The sequence below is a fragment of the Lepidochelys olivacea genome, assembly GCF_965140295.1.
Source record: "Lepidochelys olivacea isolate rLepOli2 genome assembly, chromosome: 13".
Classification (NCBI taxonomy): domain Eukaryota; kingdom Metazoa; phylum Chordata; order Testudines; family Cheloniidae; genus Lepidochelys; species Lepidochelys olivacea.
The window spans coordinates 24,598,408-24,615,918 of record NC_140423.1 but is presented as its reverse complement, the minus strand read 5'-3'; the positions used below and the strand labels follow the sequence as shown (position 1 = coordinate 24,615,918).

Sequence of the window (17,511 nt, the reverse complement as noted above, 5' to 3'; positions counted from 1 at the left end):
GATGCAGTCCCATGATTTGGGTGTCCCTAAACCCAGAAGCTGAAACTGGATGATAAGATGGATTACTTGATAATTGCCCTGTTTTGTTTATTCCTTCTGAAGCATCTGGCACTGGCCACTGTCTGAAGACAAGATATTGGGCTAGATAGACCATTGTTTCTGATCCAGTATGGCCATTCTTATGTTCAGATAATTAACTGTTAGAGTTGATCTTTGGGTTGAAATTAGTACCAAAAATGGTAACTTGTGAACAAATTTTTTTGACAGTTTTAGTTATCACTTGACAATTCTAATGCAATCACCATTGAGAGCAGGCTCAGTTGAAGGTTATTTTTTCCATGTAGCAATCAGATACTGTATTAATTCTGTTATTCTGCTTGTTGTAACCACGCACATTGGAATGAGGGGGTGAATGGTAGTAAATGTGAGGAGTGCCTTGCCAAATCAACTAGCCAGGTACTCTGGTAGTTTAATCCCTAAAATAAGCAACTGACCTCTATCCTTCCTTTAACTTCATAAGCAGGGCTTAATAACTATTATTACCTATTATAACCTAAGGTTGCCTGACACTTCCCATTATAAGACCCTGTTTTCAGTTGCTTATAACTTTGCCAAACATTAACCATTTGGGCTAAATGATGTTTGGAAAATTTCAGCCAAAACAATTCAAACATTTCTAAGAACAAGGCTAGTTGAAAATAAATTGTTATGCCCATATTAAAACATTCTGGTGACCTTTTCTTTGGAAAGCTTTACCACAAGAGCAGTGATTTGAAATTTGATGGGGTTGGAGGAATGGCCTTTATGTCAAGGATGTGTCTTTTACCATCCCCATGAAAATGTACCCAAATTTGGCCAAGCTACAAGTCTTTGAAAAATCACAGTTTGAACATGCTTAGTAGAGACTTGATAGTGCTCTGCTGCGAAAACCTCTGAAGATTCTCTCTGCATGGAGCATGCTCAAGCTCAGGACTGTAGAGGACTGAGAGAGACTTTCTTTCTGTACAAGTGCAGCTCTGGGTTGCTGTAGGCCGTGCTCAGGTTAGGTACCAGAACTGAGAGCAGGGAGCTGGTTTCTCCTGTGTTCTGAACGCTCCCGCTGCTGATGGCCATGCAGTGTGGCAGTGTAGAAGAGGAAGCTGCCTAATTTTAATACAGAGGGGAGAAGAGCCACACCTGAGGGGTGCACTGAGGGGGCAGATTGAGGCAAAGACCCTGGGTGGGTGGATGCACAACTGGGATTGGAGGTTGGCGGGCTGGGGCGAGCGGGATTTGGGGACTGACTGGGCATGGAGACTAGGGCTGGAAGCTGGGACACCTTTTATAATCATTTACACCAGCCTAGAGTGTAAAATGAGGTTGAGTCAGAATGGTACCATTTTATGCCCACCATGCACTGATTTTACATGGGTGTGAATGACTACACACGCTGCGAGGTAATAGATAATCAGACCCAAGGTTTTTCTATGCGGGTTTCTATGTCATTAGGGCCCTGATTCAGGAAAACACTTAAGTACATGCTTAACTTCATGTGTACGTAATTGCTTTCCTGAACAGGGATGGACTTTTAAGTGCATTCTTGAATAGGGACCGAGAACTTAACAGTGAGGGTCATTAACCCTTGGAGCAATTTGCCAGGGGTCATGATGGATTTTCCATCATTGGCCATTTTAAAATCAAGAGTGGGTTGGTTTTTTTAAAAAATATTCTCTAGGAGGTCAGACTAGCTGCTCACAATGGTCCCTTCTGGCCTTGGAATCTATGAAACTTTAAGGCACAATGGTGGATCTGATTTAAAAACATACAGAAGTACATTTAATTGTTTACGAGATAGCAGGTTTAAAAAGAAATCTTCAGGCTATTAATTGCTTGTCTTTACCCATCAATGTTTTCCATTATCTCTCCTCTTCTTCCCCTGCAGCCCCTCTGTGTTATTGTCTTGAAGCTCAGTGGTTTCGTATATAAAGTATCTAATAACTAAATTGGTTGAGTCTTGACCTATATCAAAAGGAGAACAGGCTGAACTTTTGTTAGCTAATTAAATTCCTCCTTTAATTATTTAATTATTCTCCTTTCAGAAACATAGGGCCAAATCCTCTGTGAGTGTAAATTAAAGTCAATGGAGCTGCTCAAGTTTACAACAGCCAAGAATTTGGCCAATAGTATGATAGCACATTTTTTATCTGTTAGCTTATACAGTACCTTTAGCAAAAGTCTAATATTTCAATGCACAATGTTAAAGTTTAAATTTTGCAGTTAATAAATGACTTGAAGCAAGGCATTCTGGATTCTCTGCCACTGCATGAATCTGTCACCTTAGGGGTATCATTTAACCATGTGATGCCTCAGTATAACCCTCCATAAAATAGGTTTCAGAGTAACAGCCGTGTTAGTCTGTATTGGCAAAAAGAAAAGGAGTACTTGTGGCACCTTAGAGACTAACCAATTTATTTGAGCATGAGCTTTCGTGAGCTACAGCTCACTTCATCGGATGCATGCCGTGGAAACTGCAGCAGGCTTTATTTATACACAGAGAATATGAAAAAATACCTCCTCCCACCCCACTGTCCTGCTGGTAATAGCTTATCTAAAGTGATCATCAGGTGGGCCATTTCCAGCACAAATCCAGGTTTTCTCACCCTCCACCCCCCCACACAATTTCACTCTCCTGCTGGTGATAGCCCATCCAAAGTGACCATTCTCCCTACAATGTGCATAATTAAGGTGGGCCATTTCCAGCACAAATCCAGGTTTTCTCACATCCTCCCCACCCCCATACACACACACAAACTCACTCTCCTGCTGGTAATACCTCATCCAAACTGACCACTCTCCAAGTTTAAATCCAAGTTAAACCAGAACATCTGGGGGGGGGGGGGTAGGAAAAAACAAGAGGAAATAGGCTACCTTGCATAATGACTTAGCACATTCCCCCCCACTCTCCCCTCACTAGCAGGAGAGTGAGTTTGTGTGTGTGGTTTTTGGGAGGGGGGTGAGGGGGTGAGAGAACCTGGATTTGTGCAGGAAATGGCCCAACTTTATTATCATGCACATTGTGTAAAGAGTTGTCACTTTGGATGGGCTATCACCAGCAGGAGAGTGAATTTGTGTGGGGGGGTGGAGGGTGAGAAAACCTGGATTTGTGCTGGAAATGGCCCACCTGATGATCACTTTAGATAAGCTATTACCAGCAGGACAGTGGGGTGGGAGGAGGTATTTTTTCATATTCTCTGTGTATAAATAAAGCCTGCTGCAGTTTCCACGGCATGCATCCGATGAAGTGAGCTGTAGCTCACGAAAGCTCATGCTCAAATAAATTGGTTAGTCTCTAAGGTGCCACAAGTACTCCTTTTCTTTCTCCATAAAATAGATGCGATGAGAATACCTACCTCACGGGGGGTGCTGTGAAGCATAATTAATTAATGTGTGTAAAGTGCTTTGAGATCCTTTGATGAAAGATTCATAGATTCATAGATATTTAGGTCAGAAGGGACCATTATGATCATCTAGTCTGACCGCCTGCACAATGCAGGCCACAGAATTTCACCCACCACTCCTAAAAAAGACCTCACACCTATCTCTGTGCTATTGAAGTCCTCAAATTGTAGTTTGAAGACCTCAAGGAGCAGAGAATCCTCCAGCAAGTGACCCGTGCCCCATGCTACAGAGGAAGGCGAAAAACCTCCAGGGCCTTCCAATCTGCCCTGGAGGAAAATTCCTTCCCGACCCCAAATATGGCGATCAGCTAAACCCTGAGCATATGGGCAAGATTCATCAGCCAGATACTACAGAAAATTCTTTCCCGGGTAACTTGGATCTTACCTCATCTAAAAACCCATCACAGGCCATTGGGCCTATTTACCATGAATATTTAATTACCAAAACCATGTTATCCCATCATACCATCTCCTCCATAAACTTATCAAGTTTAATCTTAAAGCAAGATAGATCTTTTGCCCCCACTACTTCCCTCGGAAGGCTATTCCAAAACTTCACTCCTCTGATGGTTAGAAACCTTCGTCTAATTTCTAATCTAAATTTCCTAGTGGCCAGTTTATATCCATTTGTTCTTGTGTCCACATTGGTACTGAGTTTAAATAATTCCTCTCCCTCTCTGGTATTTATCCCTCTGATATATTTATAGAGAGCAATCATATCTCCCCTCAACCTTCTTTTAGTTAGGCTAAACAAGCCAAGCTCCCTGAGTCTCCTTTCATAAGACAAGTTTTCCATTCCTCGGATCATCCTAGTAGCCCTTCTCTGTACCTGTTCCAGTTTGAATTCATCCTTCTTAAACATGGGAGACCAGAACTGCACACAGTATTCCAGGTGAGGTCTCACCAGTGCCTTATATAACGGTACTAAAACCTCCTTATCCCTACTGGAAATACCTCTCCTGATGCATCCCAAGACGACATTAGCTTTTTTCACAGCCATATCACATTGGCAGCTCATAGTCATCCTATGATCAACCAATACTCCAAGGTCCTTTTCCTCCTCCGTTACTTCTAGTTGATGCGTCCCTAGCTTATAACTAAAATTCTTGTTATTAATCCCTAAATGCATGACCTTACACTTCTCACTATTAAATTTCATCCTATTCCTATTACTCCAGTTTACAAGGTCATCCAGATCCTCCTGTAGGGTATCCCTGTCCTTCTCTAAATTAGCAATACCTCCCAGCTTTGTATCATCTGCAAACTTTATTAGCACACTCCCACTTTTTGTGCCCAGGTCAGTAATAAAAAGATTAAATAAGATTGGTCCCAAAACTGATCCTTGAGGAACTCCACTGGTAACCTCCCTCCAACTTGACAGTTCACCTTTCAGTAGGACCCGTTGTCGTCTCCCCTTTAACCAATTCCCTATCCACCTTTCAATTTTCCTATTGATGCCCATCTTATCCAATTTAACTAATAATTCCCCATGTGGCACAGTATCAAACGCCTTACTAAAATCTAAGTAAATTAGATCCACTGCGTTTTCTTTATCTAAAAAATCTGTTACTCTCTCAAAGAAGGAGATCAGGTTGGTTTGGCACGATCTACCTTTTGTAAAACCATGTTGTATTTTGTCCCATTTACCATTGACTTCAATGTCCTTAACTACCTTCTCCTTCAAAATTTTTTCCAAGACCTTGCATACTACAGATGTCAAACTAACAGGCCTATAATTACTTGGATCACTTTTTTTCCCTTTCTTAAAAATAGGAACTATGTTAGCAATTCTCCAATCATACGGTACAACCCCTGAGTTTACAGATTCATTAAAAATTCTTGCTAATGGGCTTGCAATTTCTTGTGCCAATTCTTTTAATATTCTTGGATATTCTTGGAAAGGTATTGTATAAGAACATATGTGGGTTTTTTTTTTGTTTTTTTTACTATCCCTTAGCATTCTACCTGCCAAATGCTGAAGTCAGTGGGGTTGTATATTTATAAGGGAAAGCAAAAGAGTGTAAATATTTATTTGCATTTTAAAGGCATTCACTTCCCTCAGGTTTGACCTCTTTCCATGTTTGCCCTCCATGTTGTAGATATTTGAGCAATTGAACAAATGCTCAAGGAATGCAAATGTTAAGCAGCCACAGGTACATACTAGTGGAAAGTGAATTTTAAATTCTCTCTCTACATATATTCATTCATACCAAAAATATCTAGAGAGAGTTAAGCTCATCCAGTCGGGAGAGGACAATACAATGTTAGGGGATCAACTGCGGCAAAGTGACACGTCTCGAGTTTTCAGTTGCAAACCACAGAGCAAACAACATTTGCACAAAAAGGAATAATTTCAGTGAATGTGATACTGATATTTTGTGAGCAGACAAAGAGGCTCAATTTGGTGAGTTGCTATGAATCATTTGCTCAGACCTAATGAAAACAGACTTGTTACCTTCACTTTTATTTATAGTCACTTTCTAGTAAGCTTCATTTTCTGGCTGTCCTACATTAGCCCAATAGCACAATGTTTGGGTTACAAACATATTTGCAGCCATAAAAATAATGGATGAAATACCTGTTTTTATAAAACCTTAATGTTGGGTCTTAATTGACTAGACAGCAGCCCTTTAACCCAATGACATCTCAAGCGTGGGTGTGCTGCTACCCTTTGAAGATGCGCTCTCTGGCTATGTCTACATGGCACTCAGAGAAGCGACTGCAATATGTTTAGATGTACCCGAACTAGCTTTGGTCTAACCAGCTCTGATAACAATAGCCATGCAACCCTGGTTGGGGCCCTGAATTTATACTCAACTGGCTCGCCCATATGGCCACGGCTTCGCTGCTATGTTATTGGATCTAGCTAGGTCAAAACTAATGCTCTGATTGGAGTGGAGATATACCCTATATTCCACAGCATTCCTACCCCTTCTTGAGAATGAGCTGCTGGTAATGTGGATGCTTTCACGGCCCCAGACACCCCTGACACATTGTTTCCATTTCCCTTGCTTTCTTCACATCCATGAAGTGTTACTCTTTTAGTAACACTCTCTGCTGGAGTGAAATATTGCCTATGTCTCCCAGCCACCTTCCCATTCATGTCACGCCTGCTGCCCAGTGAGCATAGCTGACATGTATCAGTGACACTGTCCCGCTCTGGCTCTGTCTTTTTCCCTCACATATCCTCCTTTTAAAAATTGCTGGGTGCTACAATTGTTCCCGCGCCAGTGTGTGGTTGTAATGGGAAGTGAATGCTTGTTTGAATGATAAAATATTCCAGTACATTTCAACCGTTTTCCCCCCCCCCCACCCCCGACCATTCACTTTACACCTGTTAAACTGCTGCTGTTCCTGATCTCACAGCTTCTCTCGTTTCTCCCTTCATTTTCATTTTCATGGGCTGTCACATCCACTAGCCTGAATTACGTATGTTCCAGCAATGGAGAGGTTTTTGACAGCAGCTTATTCAAAGCACCGCTACCGAGATGAGTCTGCTATAGCCTGCTCTCCCTATGGGTTCACCTCTTCCTCGCATGTTCTGACTCTCACCATATTTTCTCTAATTATTATTAGCTTTCTGACACTATTTATTTCCTGATTCTATGGCACTGTCTTTATTCCATGGGGGGCATGGGGAAAGAGAGGCTACTCACACTTCATTTGAAATCTGCCCTTGCTAATTTTCAATTGTGGGAGATGCTGAGACGCTTCTGGAAGGTGGTAGGTGCCTTCAGCTTCTGCTGAATCCAGATCTTTGAAGGCAAAACCTTACGGCCCAGTTTTTTAAAGGTATTTAGGCATTTCTGCGCTCAGTATTGCAAAGACAAACTGATTTAGGAGCCTCAGGCCTTGTCTACACTACAAAATTAAGTCGACCTAAGTTGGGTTGATGTACAGACACTGCAGTAATTACCACAGTTTTTCACGTCCACACTATGCCCCCTCTGTCGGCGGTGTGTGTCCTCACCAGAAGTGCTTCCACTGACTGAAGTGCCGCATTGTGGGCACCGACAGTTGGACAGCTCCGCCTCTGCCACAGGGATTGACAGCTGGAGCACGGCCAGGCTGACAGCGTGGAGCCCGGCTGCCCCGCCCAGTGAGGGATTGGGGGAGGAGGAGAGCCTGGGCGGCAGCCAGGCTTGGGATCTCCTCCCCTCCCACCCAATCCCTCATGAGGAGGTGGCAGCAGAGCTCCGGGCTGTGAGCCCCTTGCAGGCGGCTGACAGCCAACAGTTGATGTAAGTAACTTTGGAGGCACTGCACTTCCCTAACGACACCGACCCAAGCACTATGGCTCTCGTGGAGGTGGAGTGAATGTGTAGTGGGCATCTTACATCAGTGGCGGGGTGGGGGGCGTATTGTAGTGTAGACACAGACAGAATTAGGTGGGCGTAAACTGCCTTATGTCAACCTAACTCCTGTGGCGTAGACCAGCTCTCTATCTCATTTTCAAAAGGGATCGAGGCACTTAGAAGCCAATATCCCATTGACAGTTGGTGGGACTGAAGCTCCTAAATCCCTTTTGAAAATGATGTTTTCAAAAGGCAGTTTTATGGAAAATGCCTGGAGTTACGGTTAGCAAGGTCCTCCATTTGGGTAAGTTAGCTCAGATGCTGCCTCGTTGGGCACAATGTAAGAACCTGACTAGACTAGAACAGAAATCATCTTAGCATCATTATAGTCACCACTTTACACCAGCTAACGATCTGGCCTGTACAATCCCATTGAACCTTAATTTCCACTCAGACTTCTCACAACACTTTCCTTTCTTGCTCTGCAAGCATTTCTTTGACAAGACAAATCTTTTACCATCTTAAAAACAACCGTCAAAGTTCAGGGAAAGCTAGTGTGTTCTGTTCACAGAGAGAGAAAGAGAGATTAATTTGCATAATCACATCAGTTTTTAGCCTTGGCAATGTATTCAGATCTTCAGACACCTGACAATCAGTCCTACCTCTCTGGCAGCCTCCCTGCTGGTAAAGCAATTACATTTGTCAAAAGGCACCCAATGGAGAGTTTAAAGGTGCCACAAAACTACCATCCTAGAGGGAACTCAGGGGCTTTTAGGATAATTACAGAAAATAGGGCAGCCAATCAAAACTTTCAACCAAAATAAAAATCAAATGGCCAAAATAAAAATAAATCCAGCAAAGGAAATGAACTGCAGTTCACTCACAGCTGAGAGAGATGCTCAGACATGCTCTCATTTTGTGGCAATGGATCAGTTTACTGACAAACCTTCAGAGATTAAATTCTCTTCCTGCCCATGTGGTTAAGGCAAAACCTGCCCATAACCCTAGAAATAGCAGCCATTGACTGGATGCTTTGCCCAGTCTTCACTGGACTTTCAATGAGAGCTGAGCCCCTAGCTCTCTTGGTAGCCTTTGAAAATCCCAGCCCAACTCTTAATCAGATTTCAATAGTTGTCCCAGACATTTTCCACTGTGCCCTTACTGACTGTCTGACTGTCAGGTATCTGAGCCATGACTTGGCCTCACGTTCTCAGTATCACCGCTGAAACCTTAAAAAGCACCATCGTTAATGAAACAATCTCAATCAATGTCGATAATAGTAATATTTTACATTTTTATAGCCACTTTCATTCCATTTGATCCTAAAGCACTTTTAAAATGTCCAATTCTTTATTCCTTACTCTGAGTGTGTGGTGAATATGTACATAGGCACACGTCAGCTATGTATATATGTACATAGACATAGAAAAATCATGTCATGTATTGTTGACATGCAGCCACCTTTGGGATGGAAAGTCACAGCTGTTAAATAGTGCACAGGGGAACACTACAAAGCAGTTTAGGGCAGGAAGTGAAGCATCCATTTGAAATGGGGGATTTAGGTGGCAGAATGTAACTAGTCAAATTAGAATTTGGCCAAGACACTGGAATATAATGTCCCTATTCTTGCAAAAAGTGCCACACAATCTAATGACCTCGAGTAGTTTTTGGAATGTTTGAAAATCCAAAACTAGCAATTATTGTTCAAATTAAATAGAAGAGGAAATATTTTCCGAGATGCTCATTTTATGAATGTAAATGTGATTCTAAAATAGACATGTTGGGCTCTAATGCTCTCTCTCATCTACATTCAAAAAGCAAAAGGTAGGGATGGAGTCAGACTCTGATCTCTCACTGGTGTAAATCCAGAGGACCTCTATTGACTTAAATGCAATTGCTCCAGACTCTCACTTGTGTGACTGAGAGCATCGTCTGGCCCACAAATTCCAAAAATGCCTCCAATAGTTCAAGTGTTTATTCAATCCCAAATGCAAAGGCCAAAATAAATTGAATTCACTGGAAGATCCCCAAGATTATGTCTCGAATGATTCCAAGGTTGTTCTGTTTTCCAATTCAAATTAACCATATTATACATTAGGAATGTCTGGAGGAAAAAAACTACAGCCCATCTCATAAAGCCTTACTATGTATTTTAATGCACACAAGGTAAAAATAAAAATGACTCATGGGCATTTGCTTCTTCCAGATTTATAATGTAGTTTGCTCTTTGGTTGCTTATTAAAAGTCTTCAGGAAGTATTTCTGTGGTGTTTATCTCCCCTCCGCTGTTTCCACAAGTGCTACAACTGCTTACACTTACTCTGGTATATTTTCAAAGTAACTCTATTGTCTTCAATTGATTTATGGCAGTGTAACAGGTCACAATCCGTCTCTTGCCCCAGCAAAGATATTATTTTAATCATAGGAACTCTTGCTATTATTTTAGCAAACAAAATCTATTTTTAGTGGCACCTAAGGGGGCAGCATGACATACTCCATCCACCCCAAAAATGAAAAGAATGGGACTAAGAAATAAAAGGGAAAGACTAACATATTCCTCTCTACTTTCATGCTGCCTGCAATGCTATCAGGACCACACTCTAACACTTCATAAGGCTTATTCTGCCATCTCGAACAGATCCCAAAAAGCAGTATGTACTCCAGCTTCTTCAAACTGGCACTCCAATGCAAAGCCTCAACAGAGACCTGATATGCTTTTATAGCAACAGATCAGCACTTCAGACTATCACGCATTCCATGTGTTTGGGAAGTGATTCTGGTTTAACACAGCTGAAGTCACTGTTCAGGTCTTGCATTGGAGCTTAAATGTAGATTTCAGCATACAAGTGCTCTCTGCTTTGTTTGGGATGGAAACGGTAATGTATGAGTTCTCTCTCTGATTTTTTTGCTGGGGTAAGGGTAGTAGCAGGTGGGTTCTGTCTTCAATCCCATGTCCATTTCCTAGCTACTGTGTGGAACAGTAACAATGAATAAAGGACATTATGTTGAGAGAGCCATCACCTCTAACCCATCTGTGATGGATCTGGAGCTGTTCTGTAATAATTTATGAATACTGTATGTTGGTCTGGTTACTGGGGTGTTTTCTATATGACTAAATTGGTTTATCTAAGGAAAAGAATGGCTCACAGATAAGCCATCTCAGCAAGCACTTCAGAGTTGTTATGGGACAAGGACAGAACTGTTGATTTTGATTATTTTTGTCTCTTTCTCCAGCCAACCTCCAAAACTGTTTTTGACCAGAACAAGAAAAGGCCAAAAAACACAGAAGAACAAACAAATTGTGGCAGGTTTAAAAGGGACACTCTCTCAAGCAAGAAAGAGTCATTTTGGAAGATGATCAGATTGAGATGTAGGACCCTGCTGAGGTGTCTGAAAAAATTAGGCCTGCCTAGATCACCATCACAGAATGGTAGGGCTTTAGGGAAGATAGACATGGCTGGAGACTGTTATTTTAAAACAAATTTTCTCTAAAGCTTTGTTCATACTGCTAAAAATAAACAACACTTTTGTTTTAAGAAGCCTGTCTGATCACTGTACACCACTGGTCATAGACTTCTGAAGGGAAGAGGTTCTGAAGGGTTGAGGTTCAATAAGGATAAGTGCAGGGTCCTGCACTTAGGACGGAAGAACCCAATGCACAGCTACAGACTAGGGACCGAATGGCTAGGCAGCAGTTCTGCGGAAAAGGACCTAGGGGTGACAGTGGACGAGAAGCTGGATATGAGTCAGCAGTGTGCCCTTGTTGCCAAGAAGGCCAATGGCATTTTGGGATGTATAAGTAGGGGCATAGCGAGCAGATCGAGGGACGTGATCGTTCCCCTCTATTCGACATTGGTGAGGCCTCATCTGGAGTACTGTGTCCAGTTTTGGGCCCCACACTTCAAGAAGGATGTGGATAAATTGGAGATAGTCCAGCGAAGGGCAACAAAAATGATTAGGGGTCTGGAACACATGAGTTATGAGGAGAGGCTGAGGGAGCTGGGATTGTTTAGCCTGCAGAAGAGAAGAATGAGGGGGGATTTGATAGCTGCTTTCAACTACCTGAAAGGGGGTTCCAAAGAGGATGGCTCTAGACTGTTCTCAATGGTAGCAGATGACAGAACGAGGAGTAATGGTCTCAAGTTGCAGTGGGGGAGGTTTAGATTGGATATTAGGAAAAACTTTTTCACTAAGAGGGTGGTGAAACACTGGAATGCGTTACCTAGGGAGGTGGTAGAATCTCCTTCCTTAGAGGTTTTTAAGGTCAGGCTTGACAAAGCCCTGGCTGGGATGATTTAACTGGGAATTGGTCCTGCTTTGAGCAGGGGGTTGGACTAGATGACCTTCTGGGGTCCCTTCCAACCCTGATATTCTATGATTCTAAGAACCTCAGGTGCCAGAATTCAGCTGGACCTTCCATGCAAGAATGGTCAATCCACAAGGTACTGTAGCCTACGTTCCAGTCTAGGAGGGGGAGAACTGCAAAATTCCATCCTAGGTAAAGACCTGAGGCCTAACACCTGGGGGAAGGGGATGCACTCAGAGAGACCAGAAAGGGGGCAGTGGATCAGCTAGCACTATAATCTTGACGCCACCTTATTTTGAACATCTCTTTTTCTTTTCCATTTTCCCGGAGGGGGTGACATTGAGGCAATCTCTATTTGTCATGGGAAGATGGCAATAATTTCAGTGCATCTTAATAGATCTGTCAATTGTGGGGGGAGTACCTAGAGACCATTTTATCAAGGACCTTTCTACCTCAGGAGCCAGAATCATGTGTCACCTACTGGGGAATAGGATTCTTAGGTTCCAGGGAACTTCCAAGGCTCCCAGTGCACCAAGATATAGGTACGTCCACCAGTGCTGGGTCCATGGTGTTACCATACAGCTACCCAAATAATTCACAACAAATAATGTAGTTGATAAATTTGATCCTTTGTTTATGTTGTTGTTCCTTTAACCTGCTTTCCCAACATACAGCCGCAGTAATGATATTACAACACCAAGCACGCAGATCTGCTCGAGTTAAGATTCCTTGCATGGAAGCACTACTGCATTCTGGCAACTGCACTTCTGGAAGTGACATCCAATAGAGTCTGTAGGAAAATGTGTATGGTATCTCCTATCCATCTTTAACCCAAGGAGTTTCCCTGAAGCTGGGTCTTTCACAGGGCCCTGATGACAAGTTGTGACACATGGCAATCATGACCACTGAACTCCACAGAGCAGAGAATGTTTCACTCCAGCCAGAAAAGACATTAGCATCTTTCTGCTATTGTGCAAAGCACAGAGAGTTAGTATGGTACCTCATATATCACTGTGTGGTGGCAACTTTTAGCAGTGTTACCTTTTTAATGGCAATCACAGTTCTGAGGTAATGTCTTTTAAGAAGGAGATATTATTTCTTCGAGGCATAGAGCCACAATACCAGAATACTAATACCACCTGTTTTTTTTTTTCGAAACCCTGAACAGCTAACAGGAGTTTTCATGCAAAGAAGAAAGACAGCACGAGTCCCCATTATTTACGAATCAACAGAGGTCTAGCCATTGAGGTATAAATCCCAGTGCTAATAAAACCCTGTGCCTGTGTGATTTTGGTTTTATGGGTCATTAATGCAACAGGCTTGAGCTGATCTTCTCTAACATACAAATGGCAGCTTTTATTTACTCTGGGTGTGATTGATTTACCCTCCAGAGGACTCGTCCTGGATCCTGCCATCTTTTGCATAAGTGAAGCCCATGCTGTGGAAAAGAGAGGCTGGGACAAAGTGAACTGTCATATGGATGGGGGCAGGCGGGGGGAAATAACCAAGCAGCTGTAGGTAATGGACTCTCTCTGAAAACAAGAACTAGGGGGTTGCCCAGCTGGCTCCACTTAACCACTAGTCCTTTCAGAGCTGCTGGGAATGGGAGGAGTCTGGGGCCTATGTAGGTCAATCCCAGGCCCTTGCAAGGGGTGAGAGGAGCTGCTGAAGGAATGTTGGGGGCCATGCTAGAAGGGTGCTCTAAGGACAGTGCTAGATCAGTGTCTGAGGAGAAGCAACACCTTGGGAAAGCAAGTATTAAACTTGGGAGAATTTGGGTACAGGGTGGGCCTGCCTTCCTATAAGTGCTCTGGGCATAGAGGAATTGTAGGGAAATGGCACTGAAGTAAATGGGTGTAGAAGATAACAAATAAATACTGATGTACCTTTTATAAGAACTGCTACATTCTCTAATTCCCCCGCCCCTGATCACCACCATTTCTGTGGTGGTCATGTCATCCTGGACCACCAGGTAATCACCTGATGACACAGGCACGCACATATTTTATCATAAGTGGGATGTAAAACCTTTTCTGTTAGGGTTGCACTCTTCTATTCCTCATCTCCCTAATATGATGACGGATGTTGGGGAAATGGTGCAGTTTTTGCTTAGGAAGAACCAGTTCAGCTGGGAGGAAAGGAGTTGTAGGAGGAAGGAGAGCTAAACCTATCGATCTTTAGTTCTCCTGCACCCAACACCATAGGCACCCAAATCCCAATTGAAATTCTCAATAAAACTCTCTGTAGGAGTTGAGTGCCTAACTCCCTTAGGCCCCCTTGAAAATCCAAACCTTATTAAAGCAAGGTGATACAAGTTCTTTAACCCCTTTGCTGGTGGGGTGAGAACTTCAGGGTCCCCCTTGTACTCCTAAGATCATATCCTGGCACAGGGAGGAATGCAGACTGCTTTTTCAATGAATCATGGGCTAAATTTTCATAGAGCCTTTGGAAATATGATGGTAATGCTTGCAGTAAATGAGTTTGCTCAGAGTTATATTTGAATGCATAGAGGGACATCTATGTGAACAAAACAGGCAATTGCACATTCACCTGCCTGGCAATGTTGGTCCCAGGATATGAGATATGTGTAAACTCAAAAGCTTGTCTGTCACCAGCAGAAATTGGCCCAATCAAAAATATTACTTTACCCACCTTCCAATAGTCCAGTTGTAACTGGTGCGGAGAGGGTACTGTTACAAAATATGACCGCCTGGATGTCACCTTTCCTCTCTTGCTTCCCCCACCTCAACACAGCAAAGAAAGCATTCCTGTTTCTGTGAAGAAACCCTCCATTCCTTGGCTCTAGGTAGTCAGGACAAGTGGGTGCTGCTTCCCTACTTGTAAGCTTCTTAAGGGGATTCATTAGTATTGGGAGCTGGGGGAGGGGGGCAGAAATCTCATTCAGGGTCTTCCCTTCTGTATTCCTGGCAATTAACAACTGGAGTTCTCTGACCATTGAACTCTAGAGCTGCAGACTTCATCCACCAGTGCTTTTCATCTGGGCCGTTAAGGGCCAGAATGGAGATCTACATCAGTGGACCCCTGTACAGACAGGCAGCAGAGCTTGCAGGGGTGTGGCTGTGCAGTCCTCAGGGTAGGACTGAGGCTGAAGTCACTGAGAAATCATTACACGTATTTCTTTATGGTAAAACAATACTGGAAAAATCATATGGGCTTTTACTCTGAATTTGGGTAACGACTGGGAGGCTAGTTGAGGTGTGAGCTAAGTGTTAGGGAGAAGGACAAAGATGGGAGCAGTGGTGGCTGACGAGTGCCTCATGGAGAGAACGTGAGGAAGGGAGGGTGCTGGGTTCCATTGTCTTAGGAAACTGAGAACCACGTTACGCTATTAATAAACAATAGCAGAAGGGATGTCTCTGAAACCAGCACCGTGCTTGCTTAGGGAGCGGTAATATTCCTGATTTGAAACAAATTAACAATCATTTCCCATTATTATCAATCATTATTATAATTATTATAATTATTATCAATTATTAACAATCATTAACAATAAGCATTGCCACTTAGCCATGATATTTGCCTTTTTCTTAAAAGGAACTGATGATTTTCTGATTTGATTCCTACAACTTGCCAAGTTTTTCCCTTATCCAAAATAGCCCCTCCCTCCCATTGCTGGAAATAAGAGTGAAGACACAGGCTGAACTCAGCAAGGGGGCTGCCATTTCCCTACAACCTTTGTGGCTGAGAGTGAAGCTTCCCCTAGCAAAGATGGTCCCCATTTGCCAGCCTTTCAAATGGGGCTGAACACAGGCTGACCTCAGGGATGATGTCGCATGGAAAGGCCCAGGTGAGGAACAGGAGAATATGGAGGTGCAAAAAATGAGGCAGAGGGGGAATGAGTTAGGAGGCAGGACAGGAAGCTATGAGGAGTCAGAGGAATGTGGGGGCAGAAGGCATACCAATGGAGGTGCAGCTAGGGTGACCACATAGCAAGTGTCAAAAATTGGGACACTTTTTTTGGGAGGGAGGGGAATAGTTGTGTATATATAAGACAAAGCCCCTAATATCAGGGTGTCTGGTCACCCTACATGCAGGGGGATGGGAGTAGGGTGACCATGTATCTGGTTTTCAACCAGAAAACCCGGTCAAAAAGAGACCCTGGTGGCTCTGGTCAGCACTGCCAACCGGACAGTTAAAGGTCTGGTCGGCAATACTGCAGTGCTAAGGCAGGCTAGTCCCTACCTGTCCTGGCACTGCACTGCGCCCCAGAAGCGGCCAGCAGGTCCAGCTTCTAGGCGCGGAGGCCATGGGGCTCCACGCACTGCCCCTGCCCCGAGCACCGGCTCCACACTCGGCCAATGGGAGCCGGCGAGGCGGTGCCTGTGAGCGAAAGCAGCGCACAAAGCCTCCTGCCCGCCCCCATTCCTACTAGCGCTGAATCTGCTGGCTGTTTCTGGGGTGCATGCAGCGCGGTGTCAGGACAGGCAGGCAGCCTGCCTTAGCCCTGCTGCCCCGCTGACCGGGAGCCACCCGAGGCAAGCCCACTCCCTACCTCTGAGCCGCAACCCCCTGCCCCATCCCTGAGCTCCCCCCACACCCTGAGCCCCCTCCTGCACCCCAAAGCCCTCATCTCTAGCCCCAGCCCATAGCCCGTACCTGCTCCCATAGCTCAACTCCCTGCCCCACCCCGGAGCCCTGGCCTGCACCTGAAAGCCCTCATCCCCGGCCCAGAGCCCTCACTCCCCCCGCACCTCAACCCCTTGCCCCAGCCCTGAGTCCCCCAAACCTGGAGCCCCCTCTTGCACACCAAACCCCTCGCCCCCAGCCTGGAGCCCCCTCCTGCACCCTAAACCCCTCATCACCAGCCCCATCCCAGAGCCCGCACCCCAACCCCCTGCCTCAGCCCAGTGAAAGTGAGTGAGGGTGGGGGACAGCGAGCCAGCGAGGGAGGGGGAATGGAGTGAGTGGGGGGCAGGGTGGGGCAGGGGCGGGGCTAGGGTGTTTGGTTTTATGCAATTAGAAAGTTGGCAACTCCAAATGGGAGTGATAATCAAGTGGAATAACTAGCACTGCAAACATAAAAATTCATTTTCTTGTGGTATTAGAACTTTCAGTGGACAAAGCAAAAAGTCAGGCAAGGATTGTACAGCTTTCCAGAGTGAGGAGCAGCCATGAGCCTCTGCCATGAGCATCAAGTGCTTACATGGGAAGAGAATTACTGAATCATGTTGCTGTGTGTGAAATAATGTGATAGAGCAACCGTTTTTGCTTCTAATTGAGAAAATGAAGGGAGATAGCTGAGCAGTGGGGACATAAAAGTAGCAGGTAATAGTGAGAGTGGAATAGTAGCGTAAGAACTCTAGAGAGGAATACTGTTGGGGATTTTATATTCTGAAGGTTGATTAAACACACAAGGCCTGGCTTTCAACACATAGAGTGCATAATTGCAGCCAAAAACACAAACACAATGAATGAATGTCAATACCATGTATTGGCATGTCCACCCTCCTGAC

The 17,511-nt window shown here is 44.2% G+C and overlaps 1 long non-coding RNA gene across 2 annotated transcripts in view; it reads left to right on the top strand.

Annotated features, from left to right (window-relative positions):
• LOC311529664 overlaps positions 1-11,231 on the top strand; it is a 31,282-nt gene extending 20,051 nt beyond the window's left edge. For both annotated transcript variants that reach the window (XR_014713854.1, XR_014713855.1), the window contains one exon: positions 10,966-11,231. This is a non-coding gene — a long non-coding RNA (uncharacterized lncRNA). The remainder of the gene's footprint in view (positions 1-10,965) is intronic.
• The last annotated feature ends 6,280 nt before the right edge of the window (positions 11,232-17,511 follow it).